At 39.6% G+C, this 27,831-nt stretch overlaps 1 protein-coding gene across 3 annotated transcripts in view; it reads left to right on the top strand.

Moving 5' to 3' along the window:
• The window catches only part of FAM13C (family with sequence similarity 13 member C), a 153,801-nt gene that overhangs the window by 14,946 nt on the left and 111,024 nt on the right, over window positions 1-27,831 (top strand). The gene's annotated exons all lie outside the window — the stretch shown is intronic.

A 27,831-nucleotide genomic window follows, 5' to 3' on the forward strand; every position in this document is an offset into this window, starting at 1 on the left:
AATTTTCTTATTGGCCTTGTGATTTTTCTCTCTCTTCCTTTTTGGCATAGTGACGTCTTATTTAGTCAATTTCGCAGTGAGATGATATGCCCTCTGCATTCATGAAACTGTTGTGATTTTCTGAATTTGAGTTGGGTTGTAGGGCAAGGTTAAGTGTGAAATACCACTGGAGTTATGGTGAACTTGAGACTCTGCCTCCTGCTGAGCACACCCGCCACTTGTTTGTTTAGGAGTGTGGTGCTGCGGAGGACACAGGTGCTCAAAGAGCTGCCGGCCGAGTCTGGTTCTGGGTAACCTCCAACCTTGAATCTCCTACTAAGGATCACCTTCAACACTGTGGGCTTTGAAGTAACCAGCCATCTCTCCTTGAATGCCCTCTTTCTTGTCATCCTATAGTCTGGCCTGGTAGAAATTACCCAGTCATCATTTGTAATAAGGTGCTAATGGCACAAGTCATTCCAAGTTCGTTGCTCATGCGCAGCAAGATTCTAGGAGAAAGAGAGACTTGTGTAGTCTTCTCTGATAATACAGCATTGGAATCCTGGACTGCAGGTAAAATTTCCAATTCATTCCTAAGATCTCTGTGTATACAATGAGATCTCTGTGTATACAATAACTAAGAGAACTTCAGTAATATAATTTTAGGTCTTCCATATTTTAGAGAATCTTGAAACAGATTTCATTCTTCTCATTTACTCTGGAGAGATACATTTAACATTGATTGAGTACTGATCAAGAACTGAGCATCAATAAATAATATTATTAATAAAATCAGCTAACACCTATTTAAGCATTTACTATGTTCCAGGCATGTACCATGTTTACGACAATCCCATGAAATGGTTATTATTATCTTTTTGTACAAATGGAAAAACAAAAGTTTAGAGGGATTACATAACCTCTTGAGTCAGATTTGGAAGAACTTGAGTGGAAACTCTTTTTCATAAAAGCACACTGTTTCTAACAAGAGATACCCAGAACTTCCAAGTATGAGTCTAGCAATTTACTTACCCCCTGTTTATATAAAACCTGTTATTTCACTCTGAAGTTTTTTCCCTTTGGTGATATATTATACTCCTAAGCAATAATTAGTTATTGAGAAAGGATTACTTTGGAGAGATTTTTGTCAGTGTGTTTTTCCTCTCGGCCTGAAAGCTTTGTGATGTTGGTCACATAAGCTAGACAAACACTGAGTGAGTTAGGGTTAGGTCCACTAGGACTTAGGCTCCTTGAGGTCAGTGAGTCAGTCTGTCTTGTCTATCTTTGGCACTCAGTCACTCAGTATTATTCAGTGAATGACTCACAGCTGTTTGTACACACACACACACACACGTGGGGCTTCCCAGGTGGTGCTAATGGTAAAGCACCCACCGGCCAATGCAAGAGACTTAAGAGATGGGAGTCAATCCCTGGATTGGGAAGATCCCCTGGAGGAGGGCAGAGCAACCCAATCCAGTATTCTTGCCTGGGGAATCCCATGGATGGAGAAGCCTGGCGGGCTACAGTCCATAGGGTTGCAAAGAGACAGACATGACTAAAGCAACTTAGCATGCACACATACACACATATTTCATGTATACAATTACATAAATAATTCTTTGTAAAATGGTAGATATATATTTTTCTATAAAATAACATTATATCTTTATTCAGTTATAACAAGTCATGTTTCAAAAGAGGATATAACCATGTCTCTTACACAGATATGAAATAGAGATGTATCAGAAATTTTATTTAAATCATGAATTAATGAGGAAATTAATGAGATATTTACAACCACTTAAAAACAAAATGCAAAGTATTGCACATTTATAGTCTGACAAGGATTGCTGAGATAAATTTTTTGATGCACACAGACTTGGCAAAACTTGCAATATCTATAGGGTGATAATCAACTGCTTTTCTGTGATCACAATTACAATTTCTATGGAGAGAAATTATTTACATTGCCATTGGTTTCTACAAGCTAATTTTTGTCTTTGTAACCTTGTAAAATAGCCTAGATATAGGCAAAAAAAAAAAAAAAAAAAAAAGCAGAGATTATCCAGATGGATGAGCTGGCCAGAATATCTGCTAAGTTTCAAAGTCTTTTATAATTTTTCCGTATATTCTCTCCCTTCTTCCCTCTCTCCTTCTTCCTTGTGATCATAATATCAAAGAAAGATTAACCTTGATCATAAGGTAAGCCTAGTCTCATTAGGTATGGCTTTATTATTTACTGATATGTAGCAAAAGTGTTAATTTACCACACAGGTTTTCTAGTTGGTAAAGAATCCACCTGCAATGCAGGAGACCCTGGTTCGATTCCTGGGTCGGGAAGATCCCCTGGAGAAGGAATAGGCTATCCACTCCAGTACTCTTGGGTTTCCCTTGTGGCTCAGCTGGTAAAGAATTCGCCTGCAATGCAGGAGACCTGAGTTCGATTCCTGGGTTGGAAAGATCCCCTGGAGAAGGAAAAGGCTACCCACTCCAGTCTTCTGGCCTGGAGAATCCCATGGACTGTATTATAGTCCATGGAGTTGCAAAGACTCAGACACAACTGAGCGACTTGCACTTTCGCTTTCACTCTCACTTAGGTTTTCTTACTTACTTTGCAAAATCTAGAGACATAGTTTTGAATAATTACAAAATTAACTTCTCTTTGGAGGTTTTTATAAGGAATCTCAGATTGGACTTTTAATGCCTCTATTATGTGCATTCCTAAGGCAAGGAAATCAAGTTCAACAAATTCTTGCCACCTTATTTCATTTGCAGTACTTACACATTTGGGTAAGTTCTTTTATTGAATCCCCCAAAGTAACTAGGTTCCTGGGCTGCCAGGAAATGATGGTCCTTAACCACCTATAAGGCTGGATCCTGTAAACTAGATAGCAGGGCAGTTATCCCAAGAGCTCTTTGTAGGTATTGCCTCCATAATAAAGCCACTTCAGTTCCTACCTGATCCAAGGAGCATCATTCTCAATATGACATTCTAGGCAAGATGTTATTTAGGCAGCAGATTTCTCCAATTATATTCTGATAAAAAGGAATACATTATTATTGAATATATAAGATAACCCTTTTGCCATTGAAAGTTAAGGGCATTTGGTATGAGTTTCTGAACTGTGGGAGTCAGTAAGACTCAAATATCATTTTAAAATATTTCAGCTTATATAAAAATGGTTTTTAAATGTAGATTTTATTATTGTTCAGGTATAAGGAAGCCTATAGAACAGACCATGACTGCCATTTGGAAAGGTTCCTATTCGTAGTTCTTAAGGAGACAGGCATGCTGTGTCATGCCAAGCCATGTAGGAAAGCACCAAAATTGGTCAAGAGGAAGACGGTGCAAGGGGACAGCTTGGGCAGGAGACTTTATTATTGTTTTTATTGGAAAAACAAGGCAAGGCAGCGTAAGCAATCTTGAAACTGGCTGATTTGGATGATTTCAGTGGACTCCGAGGTATAGGAATTCTTTCTAGTGGTCTGGTACCGGGCCCTGGGATACTTAGGACAGAGGAATATTACTTCTTGGAACACATGAAGCAGATAGAAGAGGTAGTTGAGAGTATGAACTCTGGATGGTCAGTTTGAATATGAAAGGCATGCTCCAGGGCAACTCACTTGTTATGCTTGCTCTACCTAAGAACTGGTAAGCCCTGGGAGAGAAAGTCTTTCCCCAGTCACTGTGGCCTGAAATGCCAGAGCGCACCCGTGGTGGATTCATGTCAATGTATGGCAAAACCAATACAGTATTATAAAGTAAAATAAAGTAAAAATAAAAAGTTAAAAAAAAAAAGAATACAGAAAATAATCAAAAACAGTTCATACAGTTCAGTTCAGTTCAGTCACACAGTCGTGTCCCATTCTTTGCGACCCCGTAGATTGCAGCACGCCAGGCTTCCCTGTCTATCACAACTCCCAGAGCTTGCTCAAACTTATGTCCATCGAGTCAGTAATGCCATCCAACCATCTCTACCTCTGTTGTTCCATTTTCCTCCTGCCTTCAATCTTTCCCAGCATCAGAGTCTTTTCCAATGAGTCACCTCTTCGCATCAGGTGGCCAAAGTATTAGAGTTTCAGCTTCAGCATCAGTCTTTCCAATGAACATTCAGGACTGATTTCCTTTAGGATTGACTGGTTGGAATTCCTTGCAGTCCAAGGGACTCCCAAGAATCTTCTCCAACACCACAGTTCAAAACATCAATTCTTCGGCACTAGGCTTTTTTTATGGTCCAACTCTCACATCCATACATGACGACTGGAAAAACTGTAGCTTTGACTACATAGACCTTTGTTGGCAAACTAATGTCTCTGCTTTTTAATATGCTGTTTAGGTTGGTCATAGCTTTGCTTCCAAGGAGCAAACTTCTTTTAATTTCATGGCTGCAGTCACCATCTGCAGTGATTTTGGAGCCCCCTCCCCCCCCCCCCCAAAATAAATAAAGTCTCTCACTGTTTTCATTGTTTCTCCATCGATTTTCCATGAAGTGATGGGACCAGACACCATGATCTTAGTTTTCTGAATATTGAGTTTTAAGCCAACTTTTTGACTCTCCTCTTTCACTTTCCTCAAGAGGCTCTTTAGTTCTTCGCTTTCTGCTGTTAAGTGTGGTGTCATCTGCATGTCTGAGGTTATTGATATTTTTCCCAGCAATCTTAATTCCAGTTTGTGCTTCATCCAGTCCAGCATTTCTCATCAACAGAAAATTGAATTAAAGATTTACTGAGCACGGCCCTGCCCATCAGAACAAGACCCCAGTGTCCCCATCAGGATGCTTCCATAAGCTTCTTATCCTTATCTGTCAGAGGGCAGACACAATGAAAACCACAATCACAGAAAACTAATCAAACTGATCACATGGAGTACAGCCTTGTCTAACTCAGTGAAACTATGAGCCATGCCGAGTAGGGTCACCCAAGATCAACTGGTCATGGTGGAGAGTTCTGACAAAACATGGTCCACTGGAGAAGGGAATGGCAAACCACTTCAGTATTCTTGCCTTGAGAACCCCATGAAGAATGACAAGGCAAAAGGATAGGACACTGAAAGATGAACTCCCCAAGTTGGTAGGTGCCCAGTATGCTACTGGAGATGAGTAGAGAAATAACTCCAGAAAGAATGAGGAGATGGAGCCAAAGTAAAAAAAGCACCTAGTTGTGGATGTGACTGGTGATGGAAGTAAAGTCTGATGCTGTACACAACAGTATTGCATAGGAACCTGGAATGTTATGTCCATGAATCAGGGTAAACTGGAAATGGTCAAACAGGCGATGGCAGCAGTGAACATCAATATTTTAGGAATCAGCGAACTAAACTGGACTGGAATGGATGAATTTAATTCAGAGGACCATTATATTTACTACTGTGGGCAAGAATCCCTTAGAAGAAATGGAGTAACCATCACAGTCAACAAAAGAGTCCGAAATGCAGTACTTGGATGCAATCTCAAAAATGACAGAATGGTCTCTGGTTCCAAGGCAAACCATTCAATATCACAGTAATGCAAATCCATTCCCCAACCCGTAATGCTAAAAAAGCTGAAGTTGAACAGTTCTATGAAGACCTACAAGACCTTTTAGAACTAACACCCCCAAAAGACATCCTTTTCATCATAGGGGACTGGAATGCAAAAGTAGGAAGTCAAGAAATACCTGGAGTAACAGGTAAGTTTGGCCTTGGAATACCAAATTGAAGCAAAGCAAAGGCTAACAGAGTTTTGCCAGGAGAACACACTGATGATAGCAAACACTCTCTTCCAGCAGCACAAGAGACTGCTCTACACATGAACATGACCAGATGGTCAATACCGAAATCAGATTGATTATATTCTTTGCAGCCAAAGATGGAGACGTTCTATACAATCAGCAAAACAAGACCAGGAGCTGACTCTGGCTAGGATCATGAACTCCTTATTGCCAAATTCAGACTTAAATTGAAGAAAGCAGGGAAAACCACTAGACCATTCAGGTATGACCTAAATCAAATCCGTTAAGATTATACAGTGGAAGTGGCAAATAGATTCAAGGGATTAGATCAGATAGACAGAGTGCCTGACAACTATGGACGGAAGTTTGTGACATTGTACAGGAGGCAGTGATCAAGACCATCTGCAAGGAAAAGAAATATGGTTGTCTGAGGAGGCCTTACAAATAGCTGAGGAAAGAAAAGTGAAGGGCAAAGAAGAAAAGGAAAGAATATACCCATTGGAATGCAGAGTTCCAAAGAATAGCAAGGAGAGATAAGAAAGCCTTTCTCAGTGATCAATGCAAAGAAACAGAGGAAAACAATAAAATGAGAAAGACTAGAGATATGTTCAAGAAGATTAGAGACACCAAGGGAACATTTTATGCAAAGATAGGCACAATAAAATTCACACAAGAATCTTCTAAATTGTATTAGAAAAAAGTAGTTGAAACATAAAGAGAAGGGACTTTCTTATAGATCCAGAAGATAGACCATTTAAACAACAATATTTCAGGGGACTTCCCTAGCAGACCAGTGGTTAAGACTCTGTGTTTCCAATGCAGGTGTCACAGGTATGATCTCTGGTTGGGGAACTAAGATCCCACATCCCTACAAGTGTGGCCAAATAAATAAATAAATACATAGCCTATTCCCAAACTCCTTAAAACAATGACAACAACAATAACAACAGTAAAGCAATATTGTAAAATTTCACTTTTCAGTCCATTTAGTATGGACTCTAATTAAATTCTTGTTCCACTTGATCCTGGGTTAGCAGTAGCATGAAATTGTCTGCTTCTGGCCTAAAATTCTGACTCAGCCCATTGGTGTCATTAAACACCTATATCCAAGAGTCTGTTCTTTGAAATGTCAATTATGTAAAATATCTGGGCTTTTGCCATGGGACTCTTGAGAGTATTCTTTGCTGAAGACACAAACCCTGGCCTGAACCTGATAATAGAACTTTCAGGCAAGTATCTGAGGAAAACAAACAGCTGTAGCTGATAGAAACTGAAAGTGATTTTGGTTAATTTACTGCTAGTAATTTTCAAAAGTGAAAAGTCTGATGACAGTTCAGAATAAATGTGATGCATAATGTGACATGGAAAGCAAGGTAATACAATCATTCCCCTTAAGTTAGCATGTTTCAAAATATAATAAATAAAGCTATTTTTTAAAAAAAGAAGTCAGAGTTTACTTCTGGTTTTACAAAAATGGAGGAATAGGATACTTACCTTGAAATATAGCATAATAATACTATTAGAAGATGTCAAGAATATCAAGTAAAAAATTCATTAAGTCTGGTGTGGATGTTAGACATCTGCATTATTATTAAACTCCACAGACAAGTCTGTTGTACATCCCTGATTGAAAACCACTGGCCATGATGTTGCTGAGTTAAAGAAATGACTGTGGTCAAGTCAATGTTTTATTATTATTATTTTTTAAATTTTTATTTTTACTTTATTTTACTTTACAATACTGTATTGGGTTTGCCATACATTGACATGAATCCGCCATGGGTGTACATGCGTTCCCAATCCTGAATCCCCCTCCCACCTCCTAGTCACAATTATCACTGATAACATTAAGAGTATTGCTATCTAATATTTTCAGGTGAAGCTCCACAAGATTGAAGCAAATATACAAGAGTTTGATAGAGCTATGCATTTCATAAGAGTTTTGATCAAAGGGTAAATGACCCATCAACTGCATTCAGAATCCACTGCGGTAGAGAGAGTAGTTCTGTTCGTAAAGCTGGCGTTTATTTGGGGAATTTGAGCTTATGCTACAAATCCTGCTTGATGCTTGTTGACATCAAAGCACAGTTCTAAGTGGTCTGTTATGAGAGCATAATTCCCCAAAAGTACCTGTGAAGAACTATTGAATACAACTTTCATAACTTAGAAGCAACCCTCTTTGAAGCTGAAGGTTGAGCTGTTGCCATTATGGGTTCTCTTGTCATAATGTTTGTATTCAGGACCCCAAAGGGGATCTTAAGTCTGATTCTAATTATGTTGGGAATGAGGGTATGGGCAGAGGAGAAAAGGTCAGATAACCATTGAAAATTTTGCTCATTGTTACATTTCTGATCAACCTCAAAGTCGGAATCAGAAATTCCACTTATAGAGGGTCAATTTCAGTCTAACTTAGGAACTTTGCTTTAATTTCTGGAGTATCAGAATTTGACGTTTTGTGTGTATGTCTGAATGTGACTCCAGTTTGGCATTCACTGTGAATGATTTAAAAGAGAAGGGCTTTTAGGTGTATTTGCTGATCCAGCAAAAGTCAGGAACCAGGAAGGCAATTCAAGAATGTCCTCAAATAAATTAAGATATTTAGTATCTCAGCATAATAAAAGTCATTTGTGACAAAGCCATAGCCAACAGAATACTAAAAAGTGAAAAAAGCTGAAAGCTTTCCCACTGAATTATGGAACAAGACAAAGATGTCCAGTCTCACCACTTCTATTCAATGTAGTTGTGGAAGTAATAGTCACAGCAATCAGACAAGAAAAAGAAATAAAATTATCCAAGTTGCAAGGGAAGAGGTAAAATTATCATTATATGCAAATGACATGATATTCTATATACGCATGCATGTTCAGTCACTGAGTCAGGTCTGACTCTTTGCAGCTGCATGGACTGTAGCCCACCAGGCTCCTCTGTCCCTGGGAATTCCCAGGCAAGAATGCTAGAGTGGGTTGCCATTTCCTTCTCTAGGGGATCTTCCCAACCCAGGGTTTGAACCCATGTCTTCTGCATTGGCAGGCAGGTTCTTTACCACTGAGTCATCAGGGAAGCCCAGGATTCTGTATATAATACCCTAAAATTGCCACACAAATACTATTAGAACTGATAAATGAACTCAGCAAAACAGCAGGATAGAAGATTCATATACCCAAATCTGTTGCATTTCTTTACACTAACAATGAAATATGCAAAAGTAAAAAAAAATCATTTAAAACCACATTAAAAATACTTTGGAATAAGTCTAACCAAGGAGGTGAAAGACTTAGACACTGAAAACTATAAAACATTCATATAGAAAATCAAAGATGGAAATGGAAAGATGGAAAGATATCCCATGCTCTTAGATTAGAAAAATTAATATTGTTAAAATGGACTTACTCCCCAAAGCAATTGACAAATTTAAAGTGATTCCTATCAAATTGAGTAACATTTTTCACAGAATGAGAACAAATAATCCTAAGGATTTTATGGAACCACAGAAGACCCAGAATTGCCAAAGCAATCCTGAGAAAAGAGAACAAAGCTAGAGTCATAACTCTTCCAGACTTAAGACAGTACTGCAAAGCTACAGTAATCAAGTGAAGTGAAAGTTGCTCAGTCATGTCCAACTCTTTGCAACCCCATGGGACTATACAGTCCATGGAACTCTCCAGGCCAGAATACCAGAGTGGATAGCTATTCCCTTCTCCAGGGGATCTTTCCAATCCAGGGATTGAACTCAGGTCTCCTGCATTGCAGGTGGATTCTTCACCAACTGAGCCACAAGGGAAGCCCAAGAGTACTGGAGTGGGTAGCCTATCCCTTCTCCAGCAGATCTTCCCTACCCAGGAATCAAACCGAGGTCCCCTGCATTACAGGCAGATTCTTTACCAGCTGAGCTACCAGGGAATCCCCCAACACTAATCAAAATGGGGCAGTATTGGCACCAGACATATGGATGAGAATAGAGAGCCCGTAAATAAACCCACTTCCCTATGGTTAATTGATCTTTGACAAAGGAGGCAAGAATATACAATAGAGAAAAGACTGTTTGGCAAGTGGTGTTGGGAAAGCTAGACAGCTGCCTGTAAATCAGTGAAGTTGGAACACTCCCTCACACCATATACAAAAATAAACTCAAACTGACTTAAAGGTTTAAATATAAGACATGACACCATTAAACTCCTAGAAGGGAACATAGGCAAAATATGTTTTGATGTAAATTGTAGCAGTGTTTTCTTAGATCAGTCTCCCAAGACAATAGAAATAAAAGGAAAAATAAATGGGACCTAATCAAACTTAAAAGCTTTTGCACAACAAAGGAAACCATAAATAAAACAGAGAGACAACCTACGGACTGGGAGAAAATATTGGAAATGATGCGACCAACGAAGGATTAATTTTGAAAATATATAAAGTACTCATGCAACTCAGTATCAAAAAACAGCTCGATCAAAAACCCTAACCCTAACCTTAACCCTAACCCTAATTGAGACTGGGCAGAAGACCTCAATAGACATTTATCCAGAGAAATCATACAGATAGCTAATAGGCTGATGAAAAGATGCTCAACATTGCTTGTTATTAGAGAATGCTTGTCTTTCTTAGATAGAGGGCTTTGTGAAAGAATGGCTTGAGAAAGACCGTTTGATGACATGTCTCCTGAAGGGTCAAGTTTTACTGATGCTGATATTAGACTTTATTGATATGGTGAACTTGAAGTTAAAACAGAACTTAAGAGTCTGTGCTAAGCAGAAACTCTTCATCAGAGTAGAATCAAGTTAGTTTGCTGTCTTGTGGAATGTCATATTAAATAGCAATCACCCTTTCTAGGAAGGAGAACTAATTGAAGGCAATACAGTATATATATTGTAATATATTGTGAAAAAGTACACAAAAGTGACAAGTGGGTGAAGAGGGTGAAGGTGGTCAAAGTCAAATTTGACTTTGAAACAGATTTCTAGATATAAGTCCTGAGAACGTCATGTACAGCGAGGTGACTAGTTAATAGTACTGTGTTGTAGATTTGAAAGTTGCTAAGAGCAGAGTTCTTAAAAATTCTCATCACAAGAGAAAAAAATTGGTAGCTATGTGTGGTGAGGAATGTTAACTAGACTTATTTTGGTTATCATTTTGCAAAATACACATATCTCAATTCATTGTTATAATGTTATATCAGTTATATTTCAGTAAAAAGTATGTGTGCCTCATCTCATGATTAACAATGAATTCTGGAGGTTTCTTTTATCTCTTTCCTTTAGAATATTTTGGTAATTCTTTATCTTGGTAAACCTTGAAATTGACTATGAGATGACCCCTTTCCCCACCAGCACACATACTTTCTACGTTTTGTGTGATCAGCCATCTAGATCAGTCTTTCCTGTTTTTAAGTACAATTTGTATCATTTTCTACAACCATTTGTCTCATATTAATTTTTCATATTCACACTTTCCTGATTACCCAGGAAAAAATGTAGAAACCTACTGTTTAATTAAAAATCCTTATTTGTTGACATTCCTCTACTTATTAAATTAACATCTCCTAATTAGGAGTTTAGAATTAACATATGCACACTATATATAAAATAGAAAATCAGCAAAGACATACTTTATAGCATAGGGAACTCTACTCAGTATTCTGTAATAACCTAAATGGAAACAGAATCTGTGAAAGAACAGATAAATGTGTGTGTATATATATATATGTATATGTATATATATATATATAAAACTGAATCACTTTGCTGTACACCTGAAACTAACACAACGTTGTAAATCAATGATACTCCAGGAAAAAGTAAAAATTAGGGAATTCCTTGGTGGTACAGTGGTTAGGACTCAGTGTTTTCACTCCCAGGGCCTGGGTTCACTCCCTGGTTGGGGAACTAAGATCCCCCAAACCACATGAAACCATGCGGTATGGTGGAAAGGAAAAATAGGCAAACAAAAACAAGTAAATGCATTTTATCATTATTCCAAAAAAATAAAATGAGCTTATCCTGGTTTTTAAAAGACAATAGATTTTATATGTTGTAATGCATTGTGAGAAATTAAAATCAATTCTGTATTGCTGTAGTGCTAATCACTAGTAGCCTGATTTGGGGATGATTAGATTTGACTAACAGAACCAACTTCTTGTATTGGACCTCATAAGGGTGCAAAGGGCATTTAGAGTTGGCATTGGTAGATCAGGTCTGACCATCTTCACTTCCTTCCAGCTGGGTCCAGACTATGTGCAGTCCTTCTGTCCTCCCTCTGATGGCTATTTTAGCAGAAGACAAGAAGTAGGAGGCTATAGTTTTCTGCAGTGAGCTGTGTGCTGTGATCATGCTGCTAATCCACTTCCTTGGGGAAACGAGCTGTTGGGTCTGGTACACATCAGTATTAGATTTCTTCCACTTATCTCTAGTTGATGTGTTATTAGGCTGGAAAAGGATCCAGATCTGATTGTGAAAACTACATTTTTATCTTTCTGTAGAAAGGAACCCCCCCTCCAAAAAAAAAAAGATTTTAAGGCAGAATAGCTTAACTTTGAAGTATTTATTACATTTCTGTTTTGGGAGAGTATAGCCCTTATTCTTTCTGTGTTAGATTCTGAATTAACAGAAAGACAATAGTTAATACTGAATAATTTTTTTTAACCCAAAAAAGAAGGAAAGTTCTGTTTCCAATTATAAATCTACTTTATGTATGTTGTTCTTAATAACAACGGTTATTACTGAACCACTGAGCTAGTGCAAATGATAAAAGCAAGAAAACCTGTACAACTGATTGACTTTGAAATTGAGAGCCCTGGAAAGCTAAAATGAATTTTGGTAGAATTTCACTTATTTTTCAGTAAAAGGAAGACTTTTAAGTTCTGAGTATGCATTTGAAGGCTTGCTTTTTGCACTGTCAAAAGTGTGAATTCACTATGATTCTAACAATTGGTCTTAGTTAGATAATTGTTTTGACACGTTAGTTTGTGATGCATTATTTCTCTTGACTGGTTTTGCAGCTCCAGTGTAAAGGTTTTACTTCAGTTTCTGTTGAGGTATGGATTTGGGGGAAGACTTGTTACTGGCCTGGATGAAATATGGTCCTCTGGATTTTTTTTCCAGGTTCGCCATCACTCCTCCAAGAGTGAAATGGTTGAGATTCATGGAGGATACAGTGTAGAGAAATTCAGGGTCCTTGAAAGTGAGGTCATTTGAGTCAGTGTTTGGATTTACTTGTTTCTCATGGTGTATCTGATTCTGATACTCCTCTTGAAATAGCAGCCAACCTGTTATTAGTAATTAAGCTGATAAAGAAAGATATTTTTAGGAAGGAATCCGAATGTCTGTAATATAAACTTTATTCCTTTTTTCCAAATAAGAAAATATAATTCAGCTTAATACTAACATGAAGGAACCTTAAAATTAGGTAATGTGCCTTGTTTGCCTGGATACTGAATCTCAGAAGTTAAAAAAATTGTCACTAAGAGGGAGTCTGTGTTCATATAACTGGTTTGAGACAATGGGGCATTTGAAATGTTAGCATTGTAGTGCCCAAGGCCACATTATCTAATTAATATTCCACCTATGATGGAAGTTACAGAGCTTAAATGGGCCTCCCTGATAGCTCAGTTGGTAAAGAATCCGTCTGCAATGCAGGGGACCCCGGTTCGATTCCTGGGTCGGGAAGAACCCCTGGAGAAGGGATAGGCTACCCACTCCAGTATTCTTGGGCTTCCCTTGTGGCTCAGCTGGTGAAGAATCCACCTGCAATGCGGGAGACCTGGGTTCAATCCCTGGATTGGGAAGATCCCCTGGAGAAGGAAAAGGCTACCCACTCCAGTATTCTGGCCTGGAAAATTCCATGGATGGTATAGTCCATTATCTAATTGACATTCCACCTATGATGGAAGTTACAGAAGAATTTCCCTTAAAAAAACATGAACAAGATGGTATTGATGGTATTGATTCTTCTGAATATAGCAATGGGGGATGGCAAGGACTGGTCTCTACTTACATGCTACCTACACTGTTTAGCAGATGTACAGGTGGCTGCTGTATAGGATGGTGCTTAAGTTTGTTTATCTTCTTCTTCTGCATCCTTTGCTTAGATAAATAAATTCTGGTTTAAAGAATCTCTAATTTCCCTATGTAGTTCCAAAGATGGTCTCTGACATTATACGTGTAGCCCTATATTTTCAGCCCATAGTCAAGGCCTATCAACATATAGAAAGGGGAGAAAAGCATCCATGGGACACCCTCCATGGGGTTCCAAGCCTTGCTCCCTCTGCTATGGAGAATTTTCCTTTACTAACTTGCAGAGCTAAATAATTGAATGGCAGTATAGTGAGGTGGTAGAAAGCATGGCCTGTAGTTCCTAATGGATATGGGTTCAAATGCCTTCTCAGTCATTTACTTTCTGTTTGACTTTAAACATCTACTTACTAGGTCATTTGTTTATTTTTCCATCAATAAAGCAGAGACAATAATTTGTAGTTATCATAAGAGTTTGTTGAGAATTAAAAGTGATAAAGATTTAACCTTAACTGTTCAGCAAGTTTTAGGGCTCTAAAGAGAATGTTTCTTAGACTCATTTGGCTGGATATATACTAAAACTTCAATAATTGCATATCTCCTGAGTGAAGCTAGGCTGGGCTCTGCTGCAATAACAAATAATCCCAAACCTTAGAAGTTTAAACCAACAGAAGTGCATCTCTTACACATGTTTTATATCCATCATTAGTTACCAGGAAGTGTGTTCATGGAGGTCGATTAAGGACTTTAAACAAACAGTGACAATCTTGAATGTGCTGGTTTTGAATTAGAGAGAGAAGAGAGCTCTAGAGGATTTTGAACCAATGATTAGGAGATTTAGGCCTGAAGCCACACACAATATTCTCTACTAATTGGCCAGAGCTGGTCATATATCCCCCTATAACCACACTTTATAGCATAGGACAAGGCAGTCTAATCTGACAGTGTGTCCCCAGGGGAAGAATGAAATCCTGGCCAGCAGCACTAATGACTTCCATATCTCTTTTCCAAGTAGCATATAACCTACAGCAAGAAGAAGTTAATTGGTCTTTTTCTCCTCCAGTTCTTCAAAATACTGGTGTATTAATATTCTTCATGTCAAGGACTAGAAGAAGGAAGACTGTTAATTAGGCTAATTCACCAAAAGAGATACATGGCGTTATATTATTGTTTCTTACAGGAACTGGAGTTTTATATAAGCACCCCTTCCTTTGATTATGTATGTATGTATGTATTTGGCTGTGCTGAGTCTTCGCTGCTGCTCAGGCTTTCTCTAGTTGTGGTCAGCAGGGGCTGCTCTTGGTTGTGGAGCATGGGCCTCCCATTGCGATGGCCTCTCTTGTTACTGAGCTCAGGCTCTAGGTGCCTGGGTTTCAGTGGTTGCAAGATGCAGGCTCGGTAGTTGCAGTGCAGGGGCTCCTTACTTGTGGCTCGCAGGCCCTTGAGCATGCAGGTTTCAGTAGTTGCAACACATGGGCTCAGTAGTTGCAGTTAACCAGCTCTAGAGTGCAGGCTCAGCAGCTGCAGCACATGGGCCCACTTGCTCTGTGGCATATGGAATCCTCCTAGACCAGGGATTGAACCCGCATCCCCCTGCATTGGCCGGCAGACTCCCATCCACTGCATTACCAGGCAAGTCCCACATACCTTCCTTTAAACACCTGCTTCATTCTTATCCGGAAAAAGAAGTAGGTTTAGTTATTGTTTTTTCCTCTATTTGCCAGATGAAATTTCAGAGATCATCAGATATATTTTATCTAGGAATAATTGTGGTTTTAGTTTTGCCAGAAGATTGTAGTGACTTTGGGTGATACTAGCTAAACCTATGGTACTGTGATGAGGAGGCATTTAAAAATATAATCCCGAAATAATCCTTCATATAGAAAGTGGATTTGACAATTGGAATATTGTCAGCTGTGGGCGCTGGGTTTCTGCATGCTCACAGATATGCAAATTTACATCCTCTTGTACTTGGTGATATTTACCCAAGAGCAGGGTGTTCTTTAAGGCAAAGAAAACAGCTTAGTGAGGACTTAGACAGCCTGCTTTGGAGCTTGGAAGGGAAGCTGTTTGGGAAGTCTGGAGAGCAGAAACATAATGAGCTGACATTTCAGGGAACTAGGAATTGCCAATCTAAACTTTATCAAACATCATTAAATATCACTTTGGGACTGAGACATAACATATCAACCTCAAGCCTGCAATTTTAGGTTCCATATTTTGCAAGAGATGTAGTTGCCAGATAAAATATGAGATACTTGGTTAAATTTGAATTTCCGATAACACAGTGAATAATTTTGTAGTATAAGTATGTCCCATGTAGATAATGCTTTGAACAGGAACAGGAATTTGTGCAAGCAGTTATCTACATGGGGTATACTTATACAACAATATTATTCATTGTGTATCTGAAATTCAAACTTAACTGGACATTAAGTGTTTTCATTTACTAATACAGTGACTGTATTAAGAATGAGTGGGGTGAACGTTTAACCTCGCTCACCTCTTCCAAGGTAGAAGTAGCTAGTTGCTATATGTAGCCTGAGAGTATCAGGATTAATTTTTTTGTTTTAATTTGATCCTTCTAGGATAGTTAAAACAAGCAAAGGAAGGGAACTCAGCAGCGTCTACATTTTGAGACTTATTGCTGTATTTATTTCACATCTCCAGCTATTTTCCGGCTATTTTGAAGCATTCTGGAAAAAGCAGTCCCCTTTCTTGGGATGATACAGTCTTAAAAACCAGATGGAAATGCAGAAGAGTTTGAAAAGTCTGCCCTGGAAGCCTGCAGACTATCTCACTGGACCCTCCTTGATGAGCAGTGACTGTCATCAAGTCAATAGGAAGGCTGACCTTGAGCCTGTTTCCATATTAAAATGATCAAAACCAGCATGACTGATGTCAGTTGCAGACAGATCAGTAGCACTGTGTTTTGAGCATTAATCCTACTGGAGATAAGCAACCAGACAGAGGACTGCCGCCTTGAATATTGCTGCTCTAGACTGAGGCTTCCTTTGGAGGAGGAAATGGCAATCCACTCCAGTATTCTTGCCTGGAGAATCCCATGGACAGAGAAGCCTAGTAGGTTACAGTCCACGGGGTCACAAAGAGTCAGACACGACTGAGCGACTTCACCTTCACCTTCACCTTCAGACTGAGGCTCATGCCATGTGTAAGAATGGCTTTCCTGTCTAAGCATTTCTTCATTATGTAACTGACTGACTCTAGCAGAGGTAACTGGTGATCTTTGAGCCGTGATGGCACTTGGCCTTCCCACCCAACCAAACCCTGCTTGGTTTTGTTATAAATCTTTTTTTTTTTTTTTTAATAGCTGAGCCCTCTGCAGTGTTTACTGTTTGATAAGTTGTAAGCCACAGTTAAGGGATTTCTTGCAGGAATGTGGATGTTCAACTCTGCTTCTTTTGTTCCTAAACCTGGTGAACTACGGTATGATGATTGCTTGTCTTGGTCATGTTACCGTGAGCCAGGGAAATTTCCAGTAGAAAAGGTCATCCTCGTGTTAGATTTTCACTTTTCAGCTGAAACTAACATTAAATGATCAAAGGGATACCATCAAGGTTTAAAAAGCTCTCTTAATCAGCCTGCTAGTGTGGTGGGGGTAAGTGGTTGGCTTTCAGTGTGTTTTAATCTAGAAAGCACTAACGGTACTGAAGGTATGACCTACCAGATTTAACATCCACCAGGGGAAGAATCACTGAATGTTGTTCTCATGGATCCATAGAAAGGCACTCTCCCTTTCCCCTTCCCGACTCTCATTTCTTTGTCTTCTCTCTACTGCCTTCTCAGTTGTATTGAAACTGACATTTGATTTAGCCTGGTCCAGATACCACTCGCTTTGAAAGACAAGAAGTCTGAACAAAAGACTGAATTAGTTTGCCTCTAAATAAAAAACAGACAGATACTCATGATTTAAGGCTCCTTTTAAAATGTTTGTTTTTTTAGCTGGCTATTTATAGACTTTAACAAACTGTTATCTTTTCTATCTGATATGAAACATCAAGATGGAAACAGAGAGAAAAATCAAAACACAATACCCTATTAAATCTCTGGCTATCTCACTTCCACCTTATGCTAAAAAAGAGAATGGGACTGCAGTGATTGGTTCCCAGTGTGATAGAGAGCCTGGAAGAACCAGGGTTTGGATGTTAGAGCCTTCCCTGGGCCGACAGCAGGACAGGAATCCAGTGAACTCTGACATCGCTGTCATCGTCTTGAGTCTCCAGGGTTTAGAAGCAAGTGAGGGTCCCAGCAGATACTGTGATGGACTTGAAGTAGGCATCAGGATGAGGGGGCAGCAGGGTGCTCACCCTCGTGAAAGAGACAGGGACCTCATCTCTGGCAGTGGAGATAAAGTTCTAAGTGACAAACAGTGACAGTCTTCTCAGATGCTATTTTTGAAAGACTGTTTTTTTAAAAAAATCAGAAAATACAGTAGCTGCAACTATACTTGAGCATTATTTTCCTGCCATTGAAAAAATTTCATTATTTGATTAAACTTTCTTCAGTGACACTTTTAGAATTTATTACAGTGTCTGATTGCAATGCTATAACATCACATTTTATTGTTGGCTAGGATAGTTTTTGGCTTCTTCCTCTTACTTGTGAGCTAATTGTGAACAGCAGTTTATCTCAGGGTCTTTTAAAAGTTATATTCTTTGGAAGGAGGTTTTTCCATTGCAAATAATACTAAAGAACATACAAATTATTTTTGTTTTAACACACATACAAATTATTCTCTCTCTATTTCTAAATGGATGATTTTAAAGTCATCTTGGTTTTGCCTTAGAGATTTCGGGACCTACATTCTATTTCAAAGATGGCCTTATCTATGCAGACTAATCTAGCCTTTTCTTTCACTTCCCAGACTGTTGGTTTCGATAATACTTACTTCCTGAGCAATGCCATCCATCAGGTTTGCTTGATTTGCCAAAATATGCTCAGTAACATGGTGCTTCATCAGTGATGCTGGACTCATGCCACAGGGGCCTCTGTTTCCCCTCTTATAACTTGAGGAGTGTAATGGGGTGGATAGTGTCTCCCCAAAATTCATGTCCATGTGGAACTTTGAATGTATCCTCACTTGAAAATATGGTTATTAAGCAGAATGCAATTAAGGTAAGAATTCAGATGAAATTATCATGGTTATATAGGATGGAACCCTAAAACCATTGAATGGTGTCCTTCTAAGAAGGGAGGGGGGCACAGAGAGACACAGGGAAGAGGGGGACCAAGCAGCTCATCACACAAGCCAGTGGGGTCACTGGAAGTTTCTGAACGTACACTCCAGTGTTCACTACACACACGGTTGCTCAGCGCTGTCTATTCCATGCGTTTTTAGAAGTGGATATTGGATGAGTTGAAAGCTCATCCTAAAGCCCAGGGTGTTGCTCCCAGGTGTCCTTTCTTTGCCAGTATTACTGCCGCAACCCTCGTTCAGAACTTCTAGGTGACACCTGGAAAGCTGTACTAATTATGAAAATATTATTTCTGTGGGAATGACCATGCACAGCCTCGTCTTTTTAAATTTATTGAGAAATAATTGACAAATTAATTGTATACATCAAAGTGCACAGTGTGATGGTTTAGAATACATACGCATTGTGGAATGATTGCTAAGGTCAAGAGAATTAATACATCTATCACCTCACATAGTTAGAACTCTGTGTGTGTGTGTGTGTGTGTGTGTGTGTGTGAGATGGGAACGCTTTTTCTTAAGATCTGCTTAGCTTTCAAATATACAATGCTGCATTTAAAAAAAAATTTATTAAAGTACCAAAAATACTTTATGTATATATATAATTTTTCATGTTCTTTTCCATTACAGTTTAGCACAGGATATTGAATATAGTTCCCTTGCTATACAGTTGGACATTTTTGTTTATCCATCCTGTATGTAATAGTTTACTTCTACTAATCCCAAACTCCCAAGCCTTCCTTCCCTTCCCTGCACCTGGCAGCCAGAAATCTGTTTTCCTTGTCTGTGAGTCTGTTTCTGTTTCGCAGATATGTTGGTGTCATATTTTCGATTCCACATGTAAGTGGTGTCATATGGAATTTGTCTTTCTCTTTCTGACTTATCTCACTTCATGTGATAATTTCTGAGTCCATCCATGTTGCTGCAGATGGCATTATTTCATTCTTTTTAATGACTGAGTAATAGCCCCATCGTGTCTGTGGTTGTGTATGTATATATACATATATACACACATACATACATGTGTATATCTTACATCTTCATTCATCTGTTGATAGACACTTCAGTTGTTTTCATGTCTTGGCTATTGTAGATAGTGCTGCTAGGAACATAGGGGTTCATGTATCTTTTCGACTTGTAATTTTGTCTGGATATATGCCCAGGAATGGGATTATTGGATCATATGGTAGCTCTATTTTTAGTTCCTTGAGGAATCTTCATACTGTCTTCCATAGTGGCCGTACCAATTTATATTCCTACCAGCAGTGCAGTAGGGTTCCCATTTTTCCACACTGTCTCCAGCATTTATAGTTTGTAGACTTTTTAATGATGGCCATTACAACTGGTACAACCCTGTGTTATTAAACTAGAGTCACCATAGGCACAGCCTGATTGTAAGTGCTTTATCATCATAATAAATTTACACATAATATTTATATGATATTTAGTATACAGTAAGTAATATATTTATATAATAATTCTTTTATTTCTTGTAACAACCCTGTGAGGTGCTGGTACTCTTATTCCTTTTTACAGAAGAGGAAACTGAGGCACAGAGAAGCTAAGTAACTTGCTCAAGGTTCCAGAAATGGTATGATTGACTGAATGGTATTACTGATGATTATATTAAAATTTATTTATATTTTTTATTGATTGAAGAGTGGATTAACCACATTTGGGTCCATGAATACACACAGCAAATAGGTTGCTGCAGATTTTTAATGGGTTGAGGGCCTTGGAGGATAAGACCTGATTGGGCTCAAGGAAAGGAGAGATCCAACATTCTTACTTGTTGGAATAAGAAGACTATATAATTTTTAATAAAGGAATCAATTGCAGAGGGATTTCCTGGCCCTTACTGAGGAGTGATGGGAAAGAAATAGAGATATTTTAGCAGCATATTTTTGTCGTTAATGAGAGGGCCCTTTGTCGGGCGAGTGCTCTGGTTTGGAAGCCGGTTGGTATGTTTCCTATGACTTAATTTTTTCCGGCAGTGTGGGAATGCCTTCCTTAGGCCATCCCATGTGACTGGGGCCATCTTGTTTGCATGCAAGCACATGAGCAGAGTGGCAAGACAATCAGCTGCCACTTTTCTGTGAGTAGATGTTGCTGTCTGTTTTTGGGTTCCTGGAACCTTGCCACCTTGGGGAAGCTGAGGCACGTTGATGACCCCTCTTTTAGGCTTAATAGTCACATCAGAGGTGGAAAATTAGCTCTAAAATAATTGGAAACCAGGTAGAATATATTATCTTCAAGCCTGACTTTTTTAAAATTTATTTTTAATTTTTAAAATTAAAAATAAACAGTAGAAGCTCCAAGTCCTAACCACTGGACCACCAGGGAATTCCCAAGCCAGGCTTTCTTAACATCACAGATGTTGCTGACACTTTGTACTGGGTGCTGGCTTATCATCCACCATGGCCGTGGGTAGATGGCAAGAGGCAGAGCTTTTGACCTTCAGATCAGGCTGTGAACAGAGTGATGCATGACCCTCTCTTTCTTCCTTAGTGGTGGGCATTAAGGTGCCTCTGTGGGGGAGGCCCTGGACCAGGGTAATTGTGGACTGCTTTGCTTGAGGCAAATGAATTATTACTAGGGAGAGATTGACAGGAGCCAGTGGGATCTCTATAGTGCCCCGGGTGAGAGCACAACCTCTCTGTTTGTACTTGGGTCCCAGTAAGCCCCTTAAGTTTGCCCATAGGTGAAGTGGTAGATAATAGTATCCTCTGATACTGAGGCATGATAAGGTTGTTTAAGGATTAAGTGAGATAATCCTTGTAAAGTACTTACTGGGATGCTTGGTACATAGTAAAAGCTCAATAAATACTAGAATGTCAGCTCTCAGTATGGTTCTTATATCCTAATACATCGTTGTAATAGAATGAGAAGTTCCTATCCTTTTTGGAAAAGACTGACTGGTCTGTGACCATGGTTACTGGTAACCATCAGAACCTGTTTTTAGATTTGTTTAAACTGATCGATTCAGTCATTCATGCTTCGGGAAGCTAACTGATTAGTGACAGCAGCCCCCGCACCCCTCTAACACACCTAGTTGTAAAGCCAGTCAGCAGTGGCTCTATTCAAATGAGCTGGTCAACTCTTCTCTTTGCTTTTGCACCTAGAGATCAACTAATGCCTTCACATTCCAGCCTCTGGAAGTTTCCCAACCCTTAAATTTAAAGGATCTCCACACCCTACACAAGACCAGCTCTCCCTGTGTGCTGCTCGGGGGAAGAGTCTGTTAAAAGTGCCGCTCTCCCATGCTTGGCGGGTTGTCAATTCGGCTTTTTGTTCAGATACTGAGTGGAGATCTCCGCCTTCAACAGGGAGCAATGTGTACATAGGATCACAAAGACGGGGTTGTACGCAGTCTGAGTCGAGGGAACACACTGTGAGTGAAGACGTGAGTGATGCTGTGCTGTTGCCCAGTTTGTGGATGTGTGAAGGGTGGGGTGTTGGAAATGGAGAGTGGCACAGTTTGTAGCGGCTGGATTGTAAGGGCCTCAGATTCTGGCCTAAGGAGTTCTCCCGTTCTGGTGCTTTACAAATATATTTCTATCTTTCTGAGTCCTTCAGAAGAGACTGATTTTTTTTCCCATACGAGGGCATTTCTTTGAAATCTCCCTGTAGGGGATATTTGTCATTCTATCTTGGCTGCCCAGCATCTGAACTGTGTTCTTGGGCTTGGAGAATTTCTCCCTGGAGAGAAAAAAAGCAGAATTTTTTTCCCACCCTAGGAGCTGAAAATGCCAGTATTTGCTTTTCCAGCCTCCCTTTCAGCTAGGACATGGGCAAAACATGCAGTGGAAGCTGATGTAACAGGAGGTGAGAACGGGGCTGTGCCTGGTGGTGCCCATTGCTGGTATGTGGGTAAGTGCTGCATGCTGTATATCCATTGCTCTTCATCAGCCCAGAAATTCACAACATTTAGTAATGCTGAGATCAGGGCGATCCTGACCATCAGTCTTGTGATACAGTTCAATAAGCTGTTTTTTTTAAATAGCATTTACTTATCTTTGGCTGAGCTGGGTCTTCCCTGAGGCATGTAGACTTTCTCTAGGTGTGGCGACCAGGGGCTACTCTCCACCTCCAGTCCCAAGGCATCTCCTTGCGGTAGCGTCTTTTGTTGCGGAGCACAGGCTCTAGGCACGCGAGCTTCAGTAGTTGCAGCGTAGGCTCAGTAGTTGTGGCGCACAGGCTTAGTTGCTCTGCTGCGTGTGGGGTCTTCCCAGACTAGGGATTAAACCTGGGTCCCCTGCATTGACAGGTGGATTCTTAACCATTGGACCACCAGGGAAGTCCCTCAATAAGCTGCTTTACCTACTTTTTTCCTTAAAAAAGTAAAACAATAATGTAATGGTCTTAAGGTCAGCAGCACTGCGGATGCTCAGTGGTGGCGCATGTTGTCCATGTTGAACCAGTTTTGAACACAGTTTTACTTTGTAGCCCCACATCTGGTTCTCCAGTCCTTTGGGTTATTTGGCGAGCTTCCTAAGAAATTAATTCTTTGATTAAGTTAAATTAAAGAATCCTGACTAGTAAATGCATATCATCTTAAAAAGTCTTCAGTGGTTTTTATGGAAGCAGGGTTTTTTATCCCTAAATCGTCACTTAAATTTGATGTCCCAAGAAACTACACCATGTTAATAGCTCATTATTCAACAAGTATTTATTGATAACCTCTGTGAGAGTCCGGCACGACTGAGCGACTTCACTTTCGCTTTTCACTTTCATGCATTGGCGAAGGAACTGGCAACCCACTCCAGTATTCTTGCCTGGAGAATCCCAGGGACAGGGGAGCCTGGTGGGCTGCCGTCTATGGGGTCGCACAGAGTCGGACACGACTGAAGCGACTTAGCAGCAGCAGCAGCAGTGTGATATTATGGAGAATGAGCTCATAAAGGAGCTGTTATTCCAACATATATCTGTGGGTTTGCATCCCCCTGGCAAAGCACCTAATACCTGCCTTTCCTATCCCAGGGAATTTGATCCAGGTGAAGAAGCACAGTGCAGGCAGTGGAGAGCTGATAGGTGCTTTAACCTAAGAAAGTGATGTGACCTGGTTTGTAGAATTGCTTCTTAGGCAGTTTTTTTAGTTATCATCATCATTCAGTTGGTAGAACCCCATCTCCCTTCAGGGTTTCCTGTATCTTGAAGTTCTATGGAAACAGATTTGGAGCTATGACTTTTAGGTTTGTTGAGGCCAGATGCTCCAAATGCTTTTGAGTTCATATGTTCTGGGTTTAAGCTCTTTCTTCATTCCAGATAATTGCTGGGCTTTCAAATTAAAATCTTCCTCAGCATGAGCTGTACCACAATAAATATTTGGGTCTAACAGATCCTTTGACTTTTCTCAGGTCCACATAAAAACTTTTTCATGAGATACTTGAATTATTCAGTTCAGTGTACATGTGTCCTCTGATCTTACTGTGCAGAAGGGAACATTCTTTCTTTTTTTTTTGGAACATTCTTTCTAAATGGGCCCCTCCTTTGAAGCAAAAACTTCACATGTTCTACTGTGGCTGCTAAAAGCCTTAGAAATATCAGTCCTAGTTTCTCCAAGTTCATTGAGAAATTAGACATAGAGACTGCTAGTAGGGCCTTTGGTAAGACAAGCCTTGGTTGTAGAGAGTTGGTCTTGGTTTGTACTAATGTTGTAGGTGGAGATTTCTAAGTGGGAGCTAATACTTTGCTCCTTTATGGGCTCCCCTAAAGTCTGGTATCTGGAGTATTACCCAGCAAAGCTACTGTCAAGACTTGGCTTCTTTTGTCCGCTGTTAAAATGGACCAGAAGGCATAATGCAAGTGGATGTTAGATATTCACAACATACCACTGTTTTGGATGTGTCTGTTCTCTTTAGCTGTCTTAAAATAATTTTCTTATGGGGATTTATTTTCTTACTGCTGTTATTTTAAATTTGAGTTTAGCATAGTATATAGTATTTCATTTTCACTTTATTTTAATTCCAGTTATAAAATTCTTTTAAAAATACATTTCTGTGAAATTAAAATCCATCCAGGCATTTCTGGTTTCTGAGGTAGCATTATTTCTTTTCCTTCCACTGCCTTCTACAACCTCCCTCAAAAGAAAAAAGAAGTCTAAAAGTGAAGCACATGTTTTAAATATGGGAGAGATCTGATGCTTCCACAAAGTCTTTAAAAGGAGAATATTGGAATGACATAATGGTCCTTCCTGTTAGCTCTTCCACATATTGTGAGAACAATTAGACTTGCCTAAAAGTCCTCCATGACTCTTTCAACAGGATGAAAGACACCTATTTCCTTATTAATACAAGATTGTGCTTAGTGCCCCATGCTGAAAGCTGTGAAACACCTTTGTCCAATGCTGTTTTGTTCAGTAGTTGGATAGCAGTTCAGTGTTCTATAGGAAGATCTAAAGTTTTCATTTGTTCAGAATTTGTAAGAAAAGTTCTGGGTTGAATTTGACATGACCATCAGCTATGAAAAACTGTTATAGACATAATAATGATATAGATAGAATTATAATGGTCATAATATTACAACATTATTATAAACATTATAATAATAATGTGTGAAACTGACTCTTTCCAACTACTTAGATGCCCTTATTGAAGGAAAAATACTTGATAAGTCATGCTAATGGATGGGAAAACACTTTGAGAAGTTTACATACTGAAAATGCAAGCTGCTGTTAGTGTTTGACAGTTTTCTTATTTATTCAGTAAAACAGCTGTTCAAGGCCCTTCCCTAGGCCAAACTCTCTTAGCCTCATTCCAGTTACAGAAATGAATGAGCATGCAAGCAATGAGACACTGGCATTTCAGTACAAATATTTAGTTTTTCTATGTTGTAGAAGTGTGTGTGTGTGTGTGTGTGTGTGTGTGTGTGTGTGTGTGTGTGTTTAGAGTTCCCAGATTTGCAAACGAGTGATCCTCAGAATCTGGTGCTTGGTGGACATGTTATGACTGAGTAAGTGAATCAATAAATATTTTGTTTGGTGCTGGAACACTTTGAGAGACTGAAAAAAATGTGAGACACAGACATCCTCCGTTGGGGTGCTTGCTTACATTTTAACTTGAGGAACATAAGCTAAGCACAGAGATTCTGCATATATTGTGAAACAAGGCCATACAGGATTAAACATACAGAGAAGAGTCCAGAAGGAGAGAGACAGAGCTGTTGATGTGGCCTAAAGTCATCAGAGGACACGGGATTGAAGGGGGACCACTCAGGATCCTTGGGATATGGCAGGGATTGCATATGTGTATACCTCCCAAATGTGTACGTTGAAGCCCTAGTCTCTAATGTGATAAAATTTGGAGTTGGAGCTTTTGTGGGATGGATTACTGCCCTTGTAAAAGGTCCGTCTAGTCAAGGCTATGGTTTTTCCAGTAGTCATGTATGGATGTGAGAGTTGGACTGTGAAGAAAGCTGAGTGCCGAAGTATTGATGCTTTTGAACTGTGGTGTTGGATAAGACTCTTGAGAGTCCCTTGGACTGCAAGGAGATCCAACCAATCCATCCTAAAAGAGATCAGTCCTGGGTGTTCATTGGAAGGACTGATGCTGAGTCTGAAACTCCAGTACTTTGGCCACCTCATGCAAAGAGTTGACTCATTAGAAAAGACCCTGATGCTGGGAGGGATTGGGGGCAGGAGGAGAAGGAGACGACAGAGGATGAGAAGGCTGGATGGCATCACCGACTCGATGCACATGAGTTTGGGTGAACTGCGGGAGTTGGTGATGGACAGGGAGGCCTGGCGTGCTGAGATTCATGGGGTCACAAAGAGTCAGACACGACTGAGCAACTGAACTGAACTGAAGAAGAGATGAGAGGGTTTGCTTCCTCTCTCTGCCATGTAAGGACACAGCAAGAAGGCTTCCATCTGTAAACCAGGAAGGGGGCCCTCACTAGGAACCCAACTGGCTGGCCTCTTGGACTTCCCAGACTCCAGAATAGTGAGAAATAAATCTCTGTTGTTTAAGCTACTCAGTCTATGGTGTTTGTGTTACATCGGCCTGAACGGACTAAGACAGGATATAAATAAGATGGGAATAAGGCAAACATCCTGGGAATGAAGTACTGCATTGAGAGGGTGAAAGATATGAGTTGGTATCCCTCAGGGCACAGAGGGATCTTCTCAGAAGAGACTGTGTGTCTTGTGGTACCCTTAGGCTTATTGGTTTGATCATCTGTTGTTACAATACAAAGTTGGAAATGGGGAGAAATCTGCACTGACTTTGCAAAAGCTAGAACTTTCTTCTCTTTTTTTCCTTCTTCCTCCTCCTCTTTCTCTCTCTCTCTCTCTCTCTCATGGGTAGCTAGAACTACCCATGGCACTATAGAAAATATTCAGTGTGCATTTAAGTAAGTAGCTATCAAGAAACCAGAGTTTATTAATAATAAGAATGAGAAGGCCTCCTTTGCCACCATTGAGTATGAAACTTTTTCTCAGTTTGAGGATCCCTAACTTTTCCTTGTTCTTGACATTAGTGGGGTAGCTTGAGGAGCTGGGGTCATTTTTGTGATCATAATTTTGGATTTTTCTCATGACTGCTCTGGGAATAGAAGAATAATTTGATTCTTGCTAAACTAAATAAAATAAACAACGGAGCTTCTGAAATGAAGCACTGGGGGATATTTGGAAGCAAAGAATAACAGACATAGTTACATAATTTCAGAAAATAACATGGTAGAGTTTCCATATCAACAGGCTGTTCACTTTCTCTGTTAAAAGGGGAATAAAAGGTTTTTTCCTGGGAAGGAAATTTTCTATGGTAAGAAAGAGGCATCTAAAGGAGTTTAAAACTTAACTCAAAGGGAGATGATTTAAAATATGCATCAATATTTAATTTATATTAAAATCACAGCAATTAGAACTTCTGATTCTTAAAATGATAGTCATCTTTTAAAGTCAGAATGAGGCACTGCTGCTGCTGCTGCTAA

This window comes from Budorcas taxicolor, chromosome 5 (assembly GCF_023091745.1).
Source record: "Budorcas taxicolor isolate Tak-1 chromosome 5, Takin1.1, whole genome shotgun sequence".
Classification (NCBI taxonomy): Eukaryota; Metazoa; Chordata; class Mammalia; order Artiodactyla; family Bovidae; genus Budorcas; species Budorcas taxicolor.